The following is a 21,593-nucleotide window of genomic DNA, read 5'->3' as shown; positions in this document are numbered from 1 at the left end:
TAACAATAACCTTAAAACAACAGCATCATCTCACCGTTTCCAGTTGGGAATCAAGACAGTTTAACTGGAACCTCTGGCTCTCAATCCTTCACAAGGATCATCTTGGACAGCTACCATCAATACAGTACATCATTTGGCCTTTATTGGGTAAAATGTAAGTCATAAACATAAATGCACACTCCACAGAAATAAGTATACTCAGAATCATCTGATTGAACATCTATCTTAAAAATGTTCAACCAGATGATCCAGAATATACTTATTTTTTCTCATATTAAAATTTTAGATTATTTTATAATCTAAAAAATACAAAATATCAACATTCTCATTAATTAATGTTCAAAATTACCCCCAAGTTCTATACCCCTTCTTCTCATAAAAATAGTAGAATAAAAACAAGTAAAAGTGATATTAAAAATGACAACTTGAATAATATTAATTTAAGGTTAACTTTTCTAGTATAAATAACTTGCTACGCTTGTTTTATTTATAATTACTAATTATGTAACAGGCATAACTCCCCTTTGTCACCTGCTTGGGATGCAATAATAGCCTCCAATCTATCCCTAAATCATGGGTGTTTAGATACTTCCCTACCCCTCTCAGATTTCAGTTATTCCCTAGAGCTTTATCATGGTTCCAGGAATATCCCATGGGGTAGTTAGGCAAGATTCTATACTTATACCCATGTCATGAGGTACCCTTATCTGGTCATAAGCCAGATAGGTCCAGTCTCTGTTCCTGGATACTCCACAGTAAATGCCCAGATCTTAGAACTCTAACACTTTCTACCCTTCTTAGAAGCATAGACATGGAGGGGCCAATAAGAAAGGAATAACTTTAAACCCTCACTAATGACTAGCCTATCACCCAAGGACAGACAAAGGGCTTCTTGATAAAGCATTTTTTTTTTAAAGAAAAACCATTAGTAAATTTTTTTTGGTGAGACCTTCTCTCTACAATATTAAATGTCTAGCAGCACATCTCAAAGATGACAGCAAAACAATCATATGATAATGTAGTTTTTAAAGAACCATTGCCCAAGTATATATTCATATTTACTTGGTGAACTGCAAGAAAAACTTTAAATACAGTACTTAAATATAGTCATCATTCTTCATTGTCAACAAAAAGAAATATTAAAAAATCTTCACTTCTAGGCATTTACCCATGAGAAATAAAAGTATAACCATGAGAAACTTGGACAGAGCTTCCTTCCAGTAATTAGTCCAGCCTATATAAGAGCTTGGAAGTTGCCACTCCATTATAACAAGTAAAAAACTGAACTGAAAATTGAAAACTCTTCTTAGATCCTTCAGGAAATTAAAGTTATGCAATAGGCTTTGTTAAGAACAGAATGCTCTGGTACAGTGGTCAGCAAACCACAGCTCACAAGCCACATGGAACTCTTTGGCCCCTTGAGTGTGGCTCTTCCACAAAATACCACGGTCTGGGTGAGTCTATTTTGAATAAGTGGCATTAGAAGAAGTTTAAGTTTAAAAAATTTGACTCTCAGAAGAAATTTCAATAGTTGTACTGAAGATATTTGGCTCTGTTGATTAATGAGTTTGCTGACCTGGTATATTTCAAAATGGTTCAAATGGTATTTTTCTCCAGTCTTCACTGTGAGAACCTGGTAAGAGCTTCTAGAGATAAATCTCACAAAAGTGTGGGTGTACCCCCACCTCAGACCAGGCTCCCCTGGAGGTCCTAACTCTCAGACTTGTCCATACTGAACTTCTAGCATTTCAGCAATTACAGCCTAGGTGTTCTTAACTCATACTGGTTCCCACAGAGGTTTCCATTCATGGGATTCTGCTCCAGTAACTTCTGATTCTATGTGTCTGCCTGTCTGTCTCCCCAATTTTGGAGACACATGCACTAAGTTCTTTGTGTGTATTGTTTTCATTTCATCATTATCACAATTCTTCAATTTCTGTACTTTCTGTATATAATAATGATGAAATTGAAACTTAGAAAGATTGTACAGTAACTAAAGTCTGAAGCAAAGGCAGGCCTGAGCCAAGGCTGTCCCAACTCCAAAGCCTGTGCTTTGAAACTTTAATACTGTATGGACTTTGCAAACCTGTTTCTTGTCACAAGACTTGGAACCTTCTAGGTTAACTATCTCATGTCAGAGGTAGAGGAAAAAGAGGAGATGAGAGAGGACATGGGGACAGCAGCCTACTACGGCAAGAGTGTTACTTATAATCGTAGACTTACCACTGCTTCAATATGTCACTTGACATGATAGCATTCTGAGTAAAATGAAGGAAAATGAACATACTGGATCCAGAAAAATCTGGAGTTTTCCTTAATTGGAACATATTAATGGACTTGAAGAAATAAAAGAACACTGAAATTCTATGACCATTAGTATATATGTGTGCACACACCAGGGCTTCTGATTGTCCAGCAGATCTGTAATCTAAAAATGTTAAGATAATCTCAAAGATCTCTTTAAACTCCAAAGTATGTGTGTCTTCCACTTTGAGTCATAGTTTTTCTTTAATTTCTAGCCATTGTAGAGAAAACTTATTTTTCCCCCAAAATATATAATATTTGAGGAGAAAAGATCACAGATAATTTTGTACTTTGAAACATTATGATTGAAAAAAGTTCCCTGGTGGATGTTTGCATTTTATCTAACAATTGCATTTGCATCTTTTGAACAAATGCAATGGGTGGTAAACACATGGTCATATCCTCGTCAATATTACCTAATCGGGTAGACAAAAATGTACTCACTTTGTACAGTTAGAAAAGTTCTGGGCAAATGAGCATAACTCAGCCATTCTCATTTTCATATATATAGTCACTCTGTCAACTTGCTGAATTATAAAAACTGGATTTTTGTGTGTGTGTGACTTTTTAAAAAAATTATAGACTAAGATAAAAAAAATAGAATTATTTTTCCTGGATAAAAGACTTCCTGTTCTCTGAGAAGAAATGTTATGCTGAGGATGTTTTAGGCAGTGATGACAAGAATCCTCAAATATTCTCTGAAAAAAACCCTGAAATGGGAAAGTATCCCAAGGGTAGATACTTAAGGCTGGATTTGTGAAACAAGCGTTCTTGGGTGATTCTAAGAGATATCTGAGGAGGACATTGACTTTTATTAGTTACATGTGTGGGATATGACTGTCTTAAGTCTCTCCTGTAGGGCAGAAATATAAGAACAAACAAGTAGTGATGTGCTGGTAAACATTTAAGAACTGGGTAGCCAAGAAAAATAAAAAGCCCTGATTTGTAGTGTACTTTATGCTGATTGCTGAAATATTGTTTGAGACAGTAAGAGTAAAAATCAACTTGGACTGGAAGACTAAAGCCACTCTGTGGAAGGACAAACACATAAAGCCGATCACAGAGTTAGCAGGACCAATAGCTTCTCCCATGGTTATGTGGCGATAAAATGTGATAACAACCTTCTTTATGAGAGTGTTTGCTACTCTCTTACCAAGGACATGCCCTTTGCTCTTTCCATTTAGATGCCCAATTGCTAAACCTTCCTACCTCGTGGCAGTAGGAGACCCCTAGTTAATCCCCACTTATAATCCTGTCAGCAACCAACCCAGAATGGATCTCCCCTTCCCCTGATCTCTCCTCAGAATTACCCAAAAGTAACCCAACAGTTCTGGTTCTCTTTCCCCCCTGGTTCAGGGTGACAACGCACAGTGTCTCCAATTTTTACTCTTACTGTCTCAAACAATATTTCAATCAACAAATCAGATTTTGTCAGACCACAGGCTGAAAGTCTAACATTTTCATGATGTTAATACTCCCACCAAGGCTGATTTTAAACTACCAATGTGATGTCCCTGAACACGAATTTCAGAAGAAATGGCCACAATCAGAAGTAGACACAAGCTAGTTCCAACACATCACCGCCCAGGTTACATTCTCAACAACCATGGAAGAGATATTCAAATCCCCATCTTCTACATCAGAAAACTGAGGCTCAGGCCCTGGCCAGTGTAGTTCAGTTAGTTGAGCATCCCAAGAGGTCACAGGTTGGATTCCCAGTCAGGCGGCATGCAGGAGACAGCTGATGGATGATGATGTTTCTCTCTTCTTCTTATCCCTCTCTCTCAATAAAAACATTTTTTAAAAGAAATCTGAGGCTCAGAGAATTTATATAAATTGTTTAAGTTCACAAAGCTGGTAGCAGAGCCACCACTGTGTCATTTTGGTTCAGAACACAGTGATCTTTTAACACTTCCCTGTTTAATATAAGATTATCTCTTCTTGTAATAATAATCATGGATATCAATGTTTCTAAAGATTGTGCATTCCAGTGCTTGTATAGACTGCATTTTATAGTTTTCTTGTATATTTTCCACATACTGTATGAAAGCTGTTTAAAGGCAAATATTTATTATCTTTAAGTCTCAGTTTCCTCATCTATAAAATGGAGACAAATATAGTGCCTACTCCGTAGGGTGGTTTTATAGATTTTTGAAATTAATAAATGTAAACTGCTTGGTATAATGACTAACATGTAGTAAGTACTTAATAAATGTTGATGGTAGCTATTACAATTATAATGCAGTACATGTAAAGTGCTGAATGCCATTTTTAGGTGGATTCAACTTCATAAGTTTCTATAATTCTCATTAAATCATTTCAGATTTTCATATACAGGTGAGATGATTTTAATTTTTTTATAGTCCTGTTTCCATAATCCATTGCTGTTTTACAAACCAAAACTTACTGGCTTAAAAAAACAAATCCAGAGACAGAGAATCATAGATCAGACTGTGAAACCTTAGAGGGAAGATAGGGGAGGGAAGGGGAAGGGGGACTGATCAACCAAAGGACTTGTATGCATGCATATAAGCTTAACCAATGGACACAGACCACAGGGAGGTGAGGGCACGAGCGGGGGGAGGGAAAGAGATGGGGGCATAAGGACATATATGTAATACCTTAATCAATAAAAAAATATCCTTAATGGCTTAAAATCACAATAATGTACTATTTTTTACATCTCTGTGGGTTAATTGGGTGTCCCTGTTCTCTGTAGTATGAGCTGAGGTCTCTCCTGTGGCTGGATTCAGCTGGAATCTTGGCCCTGGAGCTCTGGTCTCTCCTTTACCCAAGGCCCTTTACCCTCCAGGGCCATTGCACCTTGCCTCTTTCACTAGCAATATTGTCTGGACTTCCTTACACTGTGGTATCTGGGTTTCAAGATAGAGTTTCCTAAGAAGACAGCTTGAATGTGCAAGCCCTCAACAAGCCTTGCTAATATCCTTTGACCACAGCTGGTCACGTGGCCAAACCCAGAGTCCTTGTGGAAGGGGCTATACCAGTGGTCGGCAAACTGCGGCTCACCAAGCCACATGGCGGCTCTTTGGCCCCTTGTGGGTGGCTCTTCCACAAAAATACCATGACCTGGGCGAATCTATTTTGAAGAAGTGGCGTTAAAAGAAGTTTAAGTTTAAAAAATTTAGCTCTCAAAAGAAATTTCAATCGTTGTACTGTTGATATTTGGCTCTGTTGACTAATGAGTTTGCCGACCACTGGGCTATACACTTAGTATTGAGAGACATCATTTTGGGGGGCCACCACCAATGCAGTCTGCCACAGATTCTTGTGCATTTTCATGAATGAACCCCTTTCATAATCGATGGGAAGATGCCAAATAACAGATTTTATAGAAAGAGTCTTTAGTCCTGTGAATAATGAAAGCAGAATTGGAACTGACTAAAGTTCCTGACAGTCTGATTCTCTGCGCCATATGTGCATGGCCTTATCAGATGATGAGAATTTAGAAATAATGGCAAAGTCATTTTAATGAGCTAGGAAGAAGTGAATAAATTATGATTCCCTAAGGACCCATTTCAGCCTATTTCTTTATGGACTGGAAAAAAAAAATGTGTCACAGATTATGACAGTTACTCATCTAACAACACACACAGAGTGCCACCATCATTAGGGTTGCCATTATAATCATTACATTTTTATTAACACCTTCTCCCTGAAATTTCCATTGAAAGCCAAATGGTCATTTCATTTTGAAATCAGTTCTATGAATGACTCCAGTGACTCCAGCACAAAATTTGCTCCTGAAGTCAACCTCCCATGACCAAAACTGGCCCTTTTTACTTTTTCCTTGTTCCTTTCCTCTACCCTTCTGGGGTGGAAAAGAAAAAGCTATAAATAAACAAACAAAGCTACTGTTTTATGTCTACCAAAATCATAAGCAAGATTTAATTACATGGCTCTAAAATAGTCACTGCAAATTTACGATTTAAAGATATTTCCACTTCTATTTATGTGCAATTCCCACACTCACAGTATAAAGACTTACAGCTAATTATGAAAAAGTTCACACATTATTCCCAGCAGCATGAAAATATACCGTGTTTCCCCGAAAATAAGACATCCTCCGAAAATAAGACCTACTTACAGGTTTCCTTCTGAGTGAAATATAAGGCATGCCCTGGAAAATAAGCTCCCACCCCCCTAGGCTAAACATGAGAGATTTGGTCCACTGACTCTAAAGAAATGGAGTCACAAGAAATTCACCAGGAAATTCAGGAATTGGATTGTTATGATGATGTTCCAGAAGATGATGACATGATTGTCATTGAATAAAAGAGTAAATTCTTGATACTGTAGGATTCACAGTTTGTCTGGTTTGTGTTGATAACTACCGTACTACCTTACCATATACAGGTAATAAATTTCCTTTATTTTCATTTAACAATAAATGTGTACCGTATTCTTTTTCATAGAAAAATAAGACATCCCCTGAAAATAAGACCTAGCGTATCTTTGGGAGCAAAAATTAATATAAGACACTGTCTTATTTTCGGGGAAACAGGGTAGTAATAAAGTGAAATGAATAAGAGATCCTTTGGAAAGTTATGTAGAAGTGAGGAAAGAGAAGAATGTCAGAGGCCTGTGAGAGCCAGAGGCGTACGCTTTGGTGCCTCTCCTTTACCTAGGGCACTTCAAAGGCAAAGTCCACGTAATCATGTTTTTGCAAAATTTTAAAAATGAGGATATGCTCTTTTATCTTAGGACCTGTGTCTCTTTCCTCTCTGAATTCCCCTCCCTCACATGCCTCCTCATATTGGGGGGCATCTGAGTGACTGTGGCATTCTTGACTCTGATAAGAAAGCCAGGGATACATGCAGGTGGGGTTTTGGGGGATGTATATGTGTATGGTTTATAGCCGCATCACCATATTGTTACAGAAAACTGAAGAACAAAGAAATATTTAGAGAGATGAAGTTATATTTGTTACGCGCAGGTCTAAAGGAAAATATATCTCAAATTCTGGGCCCTAACATGCAGGAATTCTCCCTATTTATATGATTTTACCTTCTTTGTCTCCCAAATATGGAGTGTTTCTGGCCCCCTTTTGCAAGTTCTTAAAGAGCCCGTATGTACTGGGGCCTTGAGACCTCAACCAGAGGGCTGGTCTGGCACCAGCACTGATAACCTTGTCTGGGAAAGGTTAAATTTACAGAAGCCAGCCGAAACCGGTTTGGCTCAGCAGTAGAGCATTGGTCTGCGGACTGAAGGGTCCCGGGTTCGATTCCGGTCAAGGACATGTACATTGGGTTGCGGGCCCATCCCCGGTGGGGGGTGTGCAAGAGGCAGCTGGTCGATGTTTCTCTCTCATTGACATTTCTAGCTCTCTATCTCTCTCCCTTCCTCTCTGTAAAAAATCAATAAAATATATTTTAAAAAAAAATTTACAGCCGGGACCGGTTTAGCTCAATGGATAGAGCGTCGGCTTGGGGACTGAAGGGACCCGGGTTCGATTCCGGTCAAGGGCATGTACCTTGGTTGTGGGCATATCCCCAGTAGGGGGTGTGCAAGAGGCAACTGATCAATGACTCTCTCTCATTGATGTTTCTAACTCTCTATCTCTCTCCCTTCCTCTCTGTAAAAAATCAATAAAATATATTAAAAAAAAAAAAATAAATAAAATAAAATAAAAAAAATTTACAGAAGCCAAATAGCATAGCAGGGTTAAAATTTCAAACAGCAGTTTTCATACAAGATGGATGCTTCAGTATAGCTAAATTAGTGCCAGTCATTGCAGTGTTGGAGAGGCTTCCAGAAATAAACACTGCAAGCTTGCTCACTGTGGTGACAGGAAGGTGTAGGGCAAGGTCCTGTCTCCATATGAATGCATCTTATAGTATCTGGCAGCTGGCGTGGAAGTTTGTTAATAGTTAGGAAATACACAATTTGAAATTTATGAACTAAATTGTCTTTCTCTTCTGAAGTGTAATCAAAAATACATACCAGCCCCCAGTTTGGCTCAGTGGATAGGACATCGGCCTGTGGACTGAAGGGTCCAGGGATCAATTCCGGTCAAAAGCACATGCCTGGGCTGTGAGCGAGATCCCCTCTGTGAGGCGTGCAGGAGGCAGCCAATCAATGACTCTCTCTCATCATTGATGTTTCTATCTCTCTCTCCCTTCCTCTCTGAAATCAATAAAAATATATTTTTAAAAATTGTTTTAAATACACAACCGAAAAAGAAAATAGACACCAAAAAACTATTGGGGGTAGGGGAGAAGGAGAGGACAATAATATACACAGATATGTCAGGCAATTAATGAATAAAAAATAAGTTTTCTTTGCAGGTTTTGTAATATGGTATTTGTCAGCTTTAAACTTTTGTAAATTACTGTGATTCCTCTCCTCAAGGCAAATATATATTCACTAATTTTGAAATAGTACTTTCGTATTTCATTAAAGAACATTCCCCAAGCTGTGTAAGCAAACGTGGATTTTCTCCCAATGGTAACTAATCTTTGATATAGCAAAATCTTCTTCTCGTTGAGGCGTTAGCCATTGGACAATAATAAAATCACGCTGAGTATTTCCATTTTTCTTCTCTTTGCTCATGAAGACTGATCCATTCATCTATAAAATCTGACTCTAGTCTCTTACTTTCACTTTAAACTCTAACACATAGGATTATAGATAAATTTTGGCCAGAGGTAGCGCATTAATCCTGACTGACTGATTGTATTAGTCCTCTCTGGAGAAACAGAACCAGTCAGATGGGGGAGGCGGGGATTTATTTAAGGAATTGCCACACAGCACTGTGGAGGCTGGCAGGCAGGAAATCCGCAGGGCTTTGTTATTATGCCAGCCGAGGCCTGCAGGCTGGAGACCGGGAAGAGTGGGTACTGCAGTTTGAGTCTGAAGGCTGACTGTGGGCAGCTCTCTTCCCCAGCTGGGGAAGTCAGGCTTTTTCTTAGAGCTGTGATGGGTGAGACCCACCCCACAGTTAAGGGTCATCTGGTTTACGCAAAGTCTACATATCCAGTTAACCAGCACACTCCACACGCAGTGAAGGTGGGAAGGAGCATTGCTACATGTACTGAAGTTAGGACATGAAAATACATATGCCATATTGTATTTACTTGGAGGATGGATTCTACACAGCTGAGCATCAAACTTAACCAAGGGGACCAGATCAAGAACACAGGAGAACTTATGTGTAAATACAGAGCATAGATAATCAGCGATTTGGGCCAGGTCAGGAGGTGGGCCCAGTCCCCAGGACCACCTAGACACAGTAAACTACTTTGACTTGTATTTCCCCCAATCGCTTAGAGAACTGCAGACGTACAAAGAGTTCACAACCACGTGAACCAAGATCCCTTACAGTCCTAATACTCTCTAACTCAATTTAATGTTATTAAATAAGATTTAGGAAGATGGGAGAGAAAAAATTGAAAAAAGAAGATCTGGTAGCTCTGCAGTAGATGTGTTAGTGGCATATGCTACCTTTGGCCTCTCTATTAAATTCTCACTGAAAAAAAAAAAAGAGAGCTTTGAGAAGCAAAGGGGATTTAAAATCAGACACTTTATAGTTCCCATCACAGTTCAGAGTAGCTGACTCTCTAAAAAATGTTTCAAAGAACTGCTTGGAAAGTAACTTTAAACAAGTGCTAACAGAAGTTAAACACAAACTAAGCACCCCTTTAAAAAAAAAAAAAAAAAAAAAAAAAAGCACCCCTTTTCAACCCAAAACTTCAACATTTTGAAATGGAGCTATGGGGCAGAAAATCTTTGAATACATTTTATTAGATGCCATAGCATCTTAGCAACATCCAATAGCTGAGTAGAAATAACCACACCAAATTCCAATACTCTTGTTAAGAGACTTATCTTTCAGCCGGGCCACAGCCACCAGGTAAGCCAGGATGGTGCTTACAAGTACATGCAGGAGCTGTGGGGAAAGGAGCAGTATTGCCAGCTCTCTGTGCTCCACAGACCCCCTGCCTCTCACCGCCCCCACCCCACCACCACCCCGCAGGCTGGGATACAAGACCAAGCACGGTTATGTCACATGTCAGAGCTGTGTTAGCGTGATGGTGCAAATGCACAGTTCCTAAGGATGCGTGCAACCCACAGCAAACCCATCCACCATAGGGATAAGCAACTACAGTTTACTCAAAGCCTCCAGCCTGTGGCCTGGGAGCACACTGAGCATCATTGCTCTGAGTCTTGAACTCTTACTGGGCTGGTGAAGACCCCTCATGCAAATTATCCGAGGTTAGCTGCACCGATCCACTCCCTAAAGCCATCAGATGGAATCCTGGCACCCAATAGATCACAACCAGTACACAAGCAAGGACTGACATCTGCAGGCCACAGGTTCTGCCAGATATCAGTGGTTCTCACAGTGGGGCATGGAGCAGGTGAATACTCTCCAGCTCCACTGTCACTGCCAACATAAGAAATGTTTGTGAAATTCTTACCAGATAAACAATGAAAGACAGTCGAAAAAAAGATAATAAGTCTTTAAAAAAAAACATTTTAAAAATATATATTTGATTTAAGAGACAAAGGGAGAGGAGGAGAGAGATAGAAACATAAATGAAAGAGATTCATTGATTAGCTGCCTCCTTCACACCCCCTATTGGGGATCAAGCCCGCACCCTTGGCATGTGCCCTGACCAGGAACCAAATCCTGACCTCCTGGTTCATAGGTCAAAGCTCAACCACTGAGCCACACTGGCCAGACTGTTTTCTTAAAAAAAAAAAAAAAAAAAAACTAAAAAAAAAACAAACAACACATATATATTTTAATGGATTATGAATCTTTTAGTTCATATTTGCTTCAACAAATATCATGCTCTTCAAGCCACTGTGCAATTTACCATAATACATATTGCCTATCAAATAAGGCCTGCAAACATGCTCTCCCAGCAGTCTTTAACTTGATTCCCCTCTGCATTCTGGTCAAAGTCTGTCTATACATCTTTCTCCTATATTTCTTTCACTCTCCAGCTTACATGTCCTCTTTCTTTATCCCAATCCAAATCTAATACCTCATTCAAAGATCTGATCAAATCTTAACCCCTTAATAAATGTGAGTGCATAGAAAAGAAGCATCAAGATAATAAGGCATTCAAAATTCATCACAGTGGTTTTCAAACCCTCATCTTACAAGACACTGGTTTCTCACATGCTGATCTAAGATATTTTAACTACTAAAAGCTAAATATTGAAAGCCTTTTCCCAATCTTCATATAATTAATAGATGAAATTTTGATGCTAAAGAATTTATTTTATCTATTTAAAGTAAAATTTTAGTGTCAGCTAATACTCACCAGGGTACAAAATGAATGTATTAATAAATGAATACTAATAAAAATTGAAAAAATATTTATTTTATCTTCTAACTAGAGGCTTAGTACACAAATTTTGTGCACTGGGGGGGTCCCTCAGCCCAGCCTGCATCCTCTCACACTCCGGGGGCCTTCAGGGGATGTCCGACTGATGGCTTAGGCCCACTCCCCATGGAGCAGACCTAAACTGGCAGGCATACAGACATCTTTAGTGCTGCTGCGGAGGCAGGAGAGACTCCTGCCACCGCTACTGCACTCACCAGCCAAGAGCCCAGCTTCTGGCTGAATGGCTCTCACCCTGTGGGAGCACACTGACCATCAGGGGGCAGCTCCTGCATTGAGCATCTGCCCCATGGTGGTTAATGCGCATCATAGTGACCAGTCATTCTGCCATTCAGTCAATTTGCATATTAGCCTTTTATTATATAGGATGGGTATTAGGGGTCACTACATTTTATTTTACTAATATGTTTTTATTGACTTTAGAGAGAAAAGGGGGAGGGAGAGAGAGAGATAGAAACATCGATTGGCTGCCTCCCACACACCCCCCCAATGGGGATCCAGCCTGAAACCCGGGTTTGTGCTCCAATGAGGAGTCAAACTGGTGATCTGGTTCATGGGTCAGTGCTCAACCCCTGAACCACACTGGCCACACTCAAATTAAGTTTTTATAGAAATTCTCTAAAGGCTTGGATGTTTCTTGCATCGACAAAGTACGCAAACAAATTGAATTTCTTTATCCAAAGTTTTAACCCTGAGCTTTATATCCCACCAGAGACTTGCCATCATAGGAGACGCTGCAGAGTCAGCCAACCCACCATCATATCTTATTTTAGAAAAGCAGCATGTATTTTTGCTTATCCAATTTTAAGTTATTCAGATGCTTGGCCTATGAGTTTTGCTTCTTTTGTATCCTCCACACTATTACTGGCTTATTAGAGCTGCTTACTAAACCCTTATAACACTGTTTTTCCTATCATTACATGTCACCCTACATCAGAAGACCCGGAAGTCTTTACCCCACTTCCCACATGCCTCCATGGGTCCTCCCAGAACAGTGGTCGGCAAAGTGTGGCTTGAGAGCCATATGCGGCTCTTTGGCCTCGTGAGTGTGGCTCTTCCACAAAAAAACACATTCGGGCACACCCATACAGTGCAATTGAAACTTCATGGCCCATGTGCAGAAGTCAGTTTTCGGCTCTCAAAAGAAATTTTAGTCTTGTACTGTTGATATTTGGCTCTGTTGACTAATGAGTTTGCTGACCACTGTTTTAGGAAAATAATTTTAAGTTTTTCTTCTTTCACTTTTGCTAACAGCTTTACTGAGGAATGATTGGAATGCAACAATTTACATTAAGTGAGAAACTTTATTTTGTGTTAGTAAGAACAAAAGTTTATTGTGTCTTTACTATATGCCCTACCCTGCCTTAGCTTCAGTTAATAACCTCAATAAAGCCTTGCCACCTATGAGGTGAGTACTACCAGCATTACTTATCCATCCCATACATCAGGAAAGTGAGGCTGAGAGGACTAAGGTTCCTTGTCAGCGAGATTTGACTAGAAAGTGAAGGCACCTGAATTCAAAACTAGGCTGGCTGTTCACTTAGAATACGGTCTTTAAGACTCTCAGGCTGAATATTTAGAGGAACTAGGAGTGTATTATTGCGCCATAATGCCAGAGGCAGAGAAGAGAGGAGGGGCTGGGAGATTCCCATATAATTACCTTGAACATTACAAGAAACCAAAGAAGTCTTTATGCAGATTTCTGGCTAAGCTCCCTGCAGAGAAGGCCTTTGTCTACTTCCTTACGTAGGCCTTTGACTATTCATTCTCTTCTAACCTCAGCATTTGTAAACAATGAGCTTGGCAATCATTCTGCATAATGTTTGCTGAACACATTACAAGGTGGAGGTACTTTTTAAGACAAAATACTGCAAGAGCACCTAATTTTTAGGATTATGCTCTCCTGATATGGCCAACTTTTAGGACATATTGTAGTTTCCATGAGATGTAGTCTCCCCCAAGAACAACCGATAGTCTGTTTTAGAAGCATGGGGACTGCCAGTGTTTTCCATTTAAAGAGCTTCCTTTCCCTCACTCTGCCCACCGCCATCCAGTTTCACATTCATCACCCTGAGCAGCATGGAGAGAACCCCACCAGAGCCTACGCCGCATTCTTCCTAGACTCAAACCTGTCAGAGCACTTCCGGCAAATAGATGAATCCCAGCCATGAGAAATCTGTGTGGGTTTTTTTTTAGGGGACGGGAAGGGGGAGTGAAAGAAAAAGAAGTGAAACTCCTGGTTTCTTTTAATAAAAATATCCCGGGTAAAGAGTGAGCGGAGTATTCAGTGACTTCCACTTTTTCTCCCAAGAACCATTCACCCCCTTCACTCTCCCTCCCACTCCTCCAACTCCTTTTGCCCACACCTGCCTACACCTTCCCTCCCTCCTGGAACCTGGGCCAGAGCCTGAGGGGAGAAGCCATTAACAAAAAATGTAGGAGAGCTGCCTAGCCCAAAGGTCTGAGAGATAGTGGGTACCCAGAGGCTTTGGAACCTCTGAAAGATGATCAACCAGAAGGTAGGAGTTTTCCTCCTTTGGGAAAGAAGTCAGTACAGATTTTTGAAATCAAAGCGGGAGGGAGAAGCCTTGGCATAACTAGACCTTCTGCACCCCAGCAGCATCCAGGACGGTTCCAGCCCCTAGTGAGCAAAGCCCCCCGTGAGCTCAGCCGGCTTGGGCATCTCAGGGGCAGCACCCTCACACCACGGTTAGCAGCAGCCACACTCCCACACTCGCTCCAAATGTGTGACCACTTGGTGGCTAAGAGAACTGAGGGTGAGCGCTTATGGAAGATGATGGAAACTCCCAGAAATTTTGGGATGGGGATATCTGGAGGCAGCTGGAGGTTCTACAGAGGCAAGTTCAAGTAGAATCAGAGAAACAAGGGCACAAGTTGTGAGCCTAATTTAATTCCTAGTTTTGTGTGCCCTACACATGGGTTATACAAGCACTGTCCTCCTATTTACTCCAGCTCATGGTAAATGCTCAACCATTGTTCGATTATTTTTTCCTGACCTTAGGAAAGAAAATTAACATGTCAGTTGAGCCCTAGAGAGATCATATGTGTATGTGGGAAGACATGGCAATGGACGAGTTAGGGATTGTGTCTGATGACCCTTCTTCCAGGGTCACGCTTCCCTACAGCAGTAACTCCTGACCCTGAGCCTCAGAGGACAGATGCTGAATGAAAGGCTCCTCTTTAGTCAGTTCTTAAATCAAGAAAGGAAGGGAGCAAAGGAATTGGTATTTTGGCGATTATTATCAATACACGTGAGAACAAAACAAAAAAATCCCACCTAATAAATCAAGTTTAAGGGAAATGTAATTGCTTTAATAATGATTCTTTTTCATATCTCATGTTTGCCTTAATCAACATTAATCTCGGTTCCTCAGTCCTCTAACTGAACAAGAAGTAGTCACACTGTTTCATAAATTCAAATCATGTTGCATAAATACTAGTAAATGAAAAAATGATTCATCCTTTCAGATTTCTCTAACCACAACTGAGCTGCCAATGAGACTAACACCAAGAGTATGTGTCCACAAGAGGGCGCCAGAAGCTGACTTTCCTTACATAATCTCCATGGAACTCGTGAAGATTTTTGAGTTTGACCGCAGCCTTAAAGACAGGAAGGAGTCAGATCTATGTATAAAAGCAGCAGGCAGGTGCATCTGGTCCACGTTTGTTTTATGCTAATGCTTAAATAGTACTGAAATCTCCATAGTTGTTCAGGATGTAAAATATGTAAATAGCAACCTCTGAGCAAGGGAGATAGTGGTATCATTCCATTTGAAATTGCCTTGCTGAATACAGTGGGGCTTTTGTTAATGAGTTCATTTCAAAAGGCTTTTCTCCAGGTAAAAGAAAACTCCAATTGGTGTTTCAATTATTAGAATCATCGGTACATATCCTTTTATGCAATGGTAAAAAACCGTTCCATTAAGCCACAGAGAGCATTAACGAGGTATCTGTGGCGGTATAAATCACTGCTAATTTGAAAAGCAATGCCAATTTTAAGGATTTGGGTTTTGAAGTGGCTCTAAAATGTAGAATACAAAGACAATGCTTTTAGAATATTCTGTTACCAAAAGAGACAGCAACAAAGTTGTTTTTTAAAAGGGAAAGACAAAAATACGATCCAAATTAAAGTAGAAATTGTTTTAAATAAGTGTTTTTAAAAAGAAAAAAAGAAAAGGTTAATCGTACTGAGGAACGAAGAGCCAAGATACGTTCAGCGGGAAAATGCCAAGCCGATGATTCTCAGGACAGGTGCGCACGGCACAGTCTAATCCAGATTATCAGCCTCTCAACGCCTGTAAGCAGTAACTATTAACCATTTGTATTATTTTATTGTACCCGGCATTTCTCCTTTCAGCACTAAGAGTTGTAACCTGAACACCACACCCTTTATTATGGGAAGGTGGGATAGTATAGTACTTAGTCCTAAAGTTTTGCAGGTTGTTTATTTGTTTGTGGGGTTTTTTTAGCCAATCAACACACACACACACACACACACACACACACACAAGATTCAAAAGAACCAAGAACTCAGATTAGAGCAACATGGGTTGTGGGGTGGGTTTTTGTTTTGTTATGTTTTTGTCTTTTGGAGGGTTTTTAGGACTTGTTTGCTTGTTTGTTTGTTTTGGAGAGTATGTTTATTAAAGCTGGGGACAGTGAAACAAGGAAGCGCTAAGGATAGAAGAAGCAACAGGAAAAAATGAAAGCAGATCTGCTGTCCGCTTACTGGGAAATCAGAGAAAAGGGGGGCATGGAGACAGGTTCAGGGGGTTAGCATGGGACAAACTGCCGCTGCCCATGGCTCCCCTGATTGCAGGTCTTGTGGGGACCCTGAGGGTTTCAGAGAAAGAAAACCCACTGGGAAGGAAGATTCGAGTGGGTGTGCCTCCAGGAGGGCGAGCCAAGCAGCATGTTCAACTCGGAATCTGCAAGGCAGTGGAAACTTGGACTCTATTTAATTCGCTCTCAGTATTTTAGTTATCTGTTTCACACAGATAATTACCCCAATCCACAGCGACTTAAATCAACACAGCTTTGTGACTCACAATTGCTTCTGGTCAGGAGTTCAGGAGAGCTCAGCTGGTTCTTGTTCAGTTTCACGAGATTGCAGTCAAGATATCAGCTCAGGCTTGAGTCATCTGACCGCCTGATGGGGGCGAAGAGCCACCTCCAAGATTGTTTACTCACGTAGCTGCTGGAAGGAGGCTGTGGGTCCTTGAGTTACCTCCCCAGAGAGCTAGCTGCTTCATGGTCCTCACAGCACAGCAGCTGGCTTCTCCCAGGTCCAGTCTCCATGACAACAAGGCCACACACGTCCTAGGACCCAGACTGAAAAGACACATCCCCTCTACAGTATCCTATTGGCTATACAGGTGAGGCCTTCCCAGTGTGGGAGGAGACTACATAAGGATGTGAATCCCTGGGGGCTAACACCAGTGAGAACACTCTTGGAAGCTGGCCCCATACCTGGCTCCCCCAGTGTTCTGGGTATTCAAGGCATTCCCACGTGGCCAACTTAGACATAGGCAGAACCGATGTGTCTCTACCAAGGTCCCTTTTCTATCTCTTTCCCCCCGCAGCTTCTATGATTTTCTTTATTATATCACTTTTCTCCTCACTCTCACCCCTTCAATCAACCCTATAGTCTGTCACTGGGTATCTCCTAGTTCAGCTCTTTTCTGTCCTGTTGCCAAATGCCCCGGAGATTTTCATTGCTGTGGACAGAAAATAAAAATAGAGAAAAAATATTCAGTAAGGCCAGTTTTTCATATTCTCAACAGAAAGCCATTAGCTTCTTCATGCTCCCAAGATTAACACCTCTTAAATAGCTCCTGCATTTTATTACATTAAAGAATATTTGTCTCCTCCTTGAGTCAAATTTCCAAAAACACTGTTTGCTCAGTTTCAGTATGAGTCAGGCTCCAGGTAGGATGGGGAATGGGATGCAAAATGAGGAGGGAGGAAATATTCCCATGCAACAGTTGTAATTCATAAATTATTTCTAAATGATTCCTTTGGTATACATCTTATCCAATAAAACATAAGCTCCCGGAATGCAGACTGTGTCTAGTCATTCACTACTTTAATCCCAGTACCTATCACAGTGTCTATCACATAACAGATACTCAAAAAATATAATAAAAGAGGCAGCCACTTCAATGATATTATCTGAGAGAATAAAATTGTCTTCTCATGATAATCTACTAAGTGAAGATTCATAAATCACAGTTAAAATATAATTGTGATCTGAGACTTAAGACATTAAATGAGAAGCCCCGATGCACAAAGATTCGTGCTAGAATGGGCTTTCCTTTCCCTGGCTGCCAGCACCTCCTTTCCACTCTGGCCCTGCCCCTTTCCATTCAGACCACACTGCCATGGCAATGATGCAAGCCTCCTGCCCCATCACTCAGAGGCTGAGTATGCAAATTAACCACCATCTTTGTTGGGTTAATTTGCATATCACTTCTGATTGGCTGGTGGTGTAGCAGAGGTACAGTCAATTTACATGTTTGTCTACTATTAGGTAAGATGATGTTAATATTTTGACCTCTTATATAATTAACTAATATAAATGCTTATTTCTTGGTATGTATTTATAATGCATCATAACTTAAGAATAAATCCAAACTTTGTCATTCACAAAATCATTAATTGAGCACCCCATTTTCTATGAATGAAATCTTTCTACAGTTGGTCAATAAGTCAGAATTCATCATCAGATCATGGAATAACTTAAATATTCCTTATGGTATGCATACCATAATGGAATGATTCGCCAAGGAGCGCTGCCTCAATTCAAACCCACAGCCCAACACAGAGTCATCATCTGCAATGGGGCTGAGGCCCCCCGCATGTGGGGCATTCGGTGGGCTGGAGTCTGGGTATGGCACCCTGTGCATTGACCAGTGTTCAAGAAGAAGAGAGGCCTCGGGGCTGCTATTCCCAGTGCACCTTTTGCGATGTTCCAAGAAGAAAGGACGGACACCACCAGAAACAGCCCAGAGAGAAGGAGGAAACGGATCCCTCTGGGGCCCAAGCAGAATTAGGAAGCATCACCAGATGATAGAGCGCTGGGAGTATTTTAAAAGGGATGAGTTTTGAAGATATGGCAGGATGCAGACAAACCTTAAGGAAACATGTGAGTCACTGGGACATACTGTTAGCACAGCCAGGAAGGTTTGGAAGAGAATGGGCTGCTGGCACCCAGAGGGAGAGAGCAGTGAAGGAGCTATGACCTTTCATGGCCAGCCTCGCCCTTCTGCCTTCCTCCAGTCTCCTGCCAAAACACAGACAGGAGGGTTCCAACATAGCCAAGGCAGGACACAGGACAGCTTTATTTCATTCCTCTCTGAGTCCTTCACGTATAACACAGTGCCTGCCAGAAGCAATGAGCTCATAGGAACAGTTGTTTTGTGTGAACTGAGCCTAACCCCCTTCTTCTTCCCCCATGCTGTGATGTCATAATATTGAGGGAGTCTTTCTGGAAAAAATAAATACATAACATGGTGTGAATTTTACATCTCTAGATTAATACATGTCCGGGAAGCTCCCTAAACGAGCGTTGTGTCAATAATACTAAATGTCATCACTTAGGATGTTTAAGGAAAAGACAGCGATAAGTTTCTCCTTCCAATTATACTTCTCAATAATATAGGGATTCCAAGACAGAAGAATCTATATTGATTGCCATATTACTCAATCATTCTATTTCCATTTTTTATGGGGGAGAAAAATCAGTCTTACAGAAGAAAAAAGTTGTTTAATGAGTAGTTTAGACTTAACCACAACTGTGTAAAGATAGAACTGAGATGTCCAAAATAGTAGCCACTAGTCACATGTGGCTATTTAAATGTATATTAATTGATATGAATTCAAATGAAATGTCATTTAAAATGATGTTTACTCATATTCCTCAGTCTTACTTGTCACATTTCAAGAGCCCAGAAGCCACAGGTGTGAGACAGTACAGAACAGACACGTCCATCTCTGACGTTCTACCAGACGGCACTGAGCCGAGGTGAACGACCACTCAAGGTTCTCCCAGAATTCCATGTGAAATTCCTGGGACTAACATTAAAAATGACCGCACTTTGGTTAGGTTATTCTAATCATGACTGAGGTATGATCACCACATTAGATTCAAACTGCTAGTAATGGTTAGCAACATGAAATATTTGGTTTTTAGAAAGGAGACCAGCAGCTGCTGTGAAGTTATATTTAACAGGAATGATATAACGTTTTAGGTCACACATCATGGGGATCCTTTTGAAGTTTATTTCTCTCTTCTTATATAACAAGCGGTTCTAGGATAAAAGTCTTGACATTTTGTCCAGTGAGATCACTTATTCACATCTGAGTTCATGTAAACAAATAAACGTATGCAGTTCTAGGTATGTTGGAGTTAATTTGCCACATCATTCAGCCCTTATTGGAGCACTAAGCATGATCTTACCACGTAGGGCAGGATCTGAAATAGGATGCTTTGTGTTAACTTTTAACTTTGACTATGGCTAAGAAAAACGGAGAAATATCCTACATTCTAAAGGGCTTCCCCAGTGCAGAGCCAACAGGATCTCACAACCATCACAGAGCCCAGATGGTGTGAATTTTACATCTCTAGACAAATTCTTGTCAAGGAAGATCCCTCCTCAGCATGAAAATTAGAGAGCCATTGAGGGGGAGACTCTGAAGTGAATTCAAGGAAGACAGTGCCACGTGTCTCCCTTCACCCTGCTGTGCAGAAGGGGGCAGTGGTGTGCTGCCCCAAAAGCAATGCAAGGAAAAGGAGCCCTAATAGTTGGTCAGGTTTTACTTCTCCATGTTTAGGGATCCAGTTAAAAAGTTAGGAACCAGAACAAAAGCTAGTATGTATGTCCCAAGGACGGTGCTCAGTATATTCCACGTACTGTATCACCTCCATTAGAACTCATCACGCTAAACACTGGGTCTCCTTTTACAGACGAAAAACTGAGATTCAAATTCCCTGGGGACAACACCCCAAATCACAGAGCTTGCAAACGCCTGAGCAAGTGTTTGAATTTAGATCTGTCTGATTACAAAGTTCATGCCGCAGGCACTCTACCTGTGGCTAATTTTTGTTGTTGTTGTTGTTCTTTTTAAGTCTACTGCAGCATTCTAAGCTATGCTTTTAAAGGTATATATATATATATATATATATATATATATATATATATATATATATATATATATACAAACAAACAAACTATGCTTTTAAAGGTAGAATACGTAAGGGAATGTTGCTAAAACCTGAACAATCAAAACTTTACTGCTGAGTGTGTAAAAAAATGTCTCACAAAGAGCAACCCAGATTTCCTTTTCATTGTTGCTGTAAGGAATTTGAGGAATTTCTTAAGAGAGACAAGAACATTGTTCTCTTCCCAAATTGGTTCTATAAATTCAGCAAGTGAGTGAACACATTCAGGAACAAGGGATATGGCAGAACAGGCTTTTCAATCACATCAGCTTCAGAATGCTTTGTGCTCTCTTAAGTCCTTTTGATCATTAAGCCAGCAGTAAGTGGATGTCTAAGTTAGAACATTTTGAGGAATATTTTCCAGAAAGTTTGCAAGAAATATTGCTCCTTTGAATTGAATACATTTTCTCCGGCAATTTATTTGAAGGCACATGAGTCTCTGCTCCAAGAAGATAGCTTACTGTCATTAATGTATTGAATCCTGTACAGGGTCTCGGAAAATAATTGGCTGTAGTAAAAACTCGAGGGTAGAGAGACAGGTTTGCTGAGATGATACTCTGAGATGCAGAGCCAGCAATGTCTCTCAAATGAAGGTATTTGTCCTAATATTGCTCCCAGGTTAGAGAGTGGTGTGAACTAGCATTGATGCATTTTTAAAATTTGGAAGGGAAAAA

This window comes from Pipistrellus kuhlii, unplaced genomic scaffold (genome assembly GCF_014108245.1).
Source record: "Pipistrellus kuhlii isolate mPipKuh1 unplaced genomic scaffold, mPipKuh1.p scaffold_m20_p_4, whole genome shotgun sequence".
NCBI classification, from domain to species: domain Eukaryota; kingdom Metazoa; phylum Chordata; class Mammalia; order Chiroptera; family Vespertilionidae; genus Pipistrellus; species Pipistrellus kuhlii.
This window is presented reverse-complemented; position numbering follows the sequence as displayed.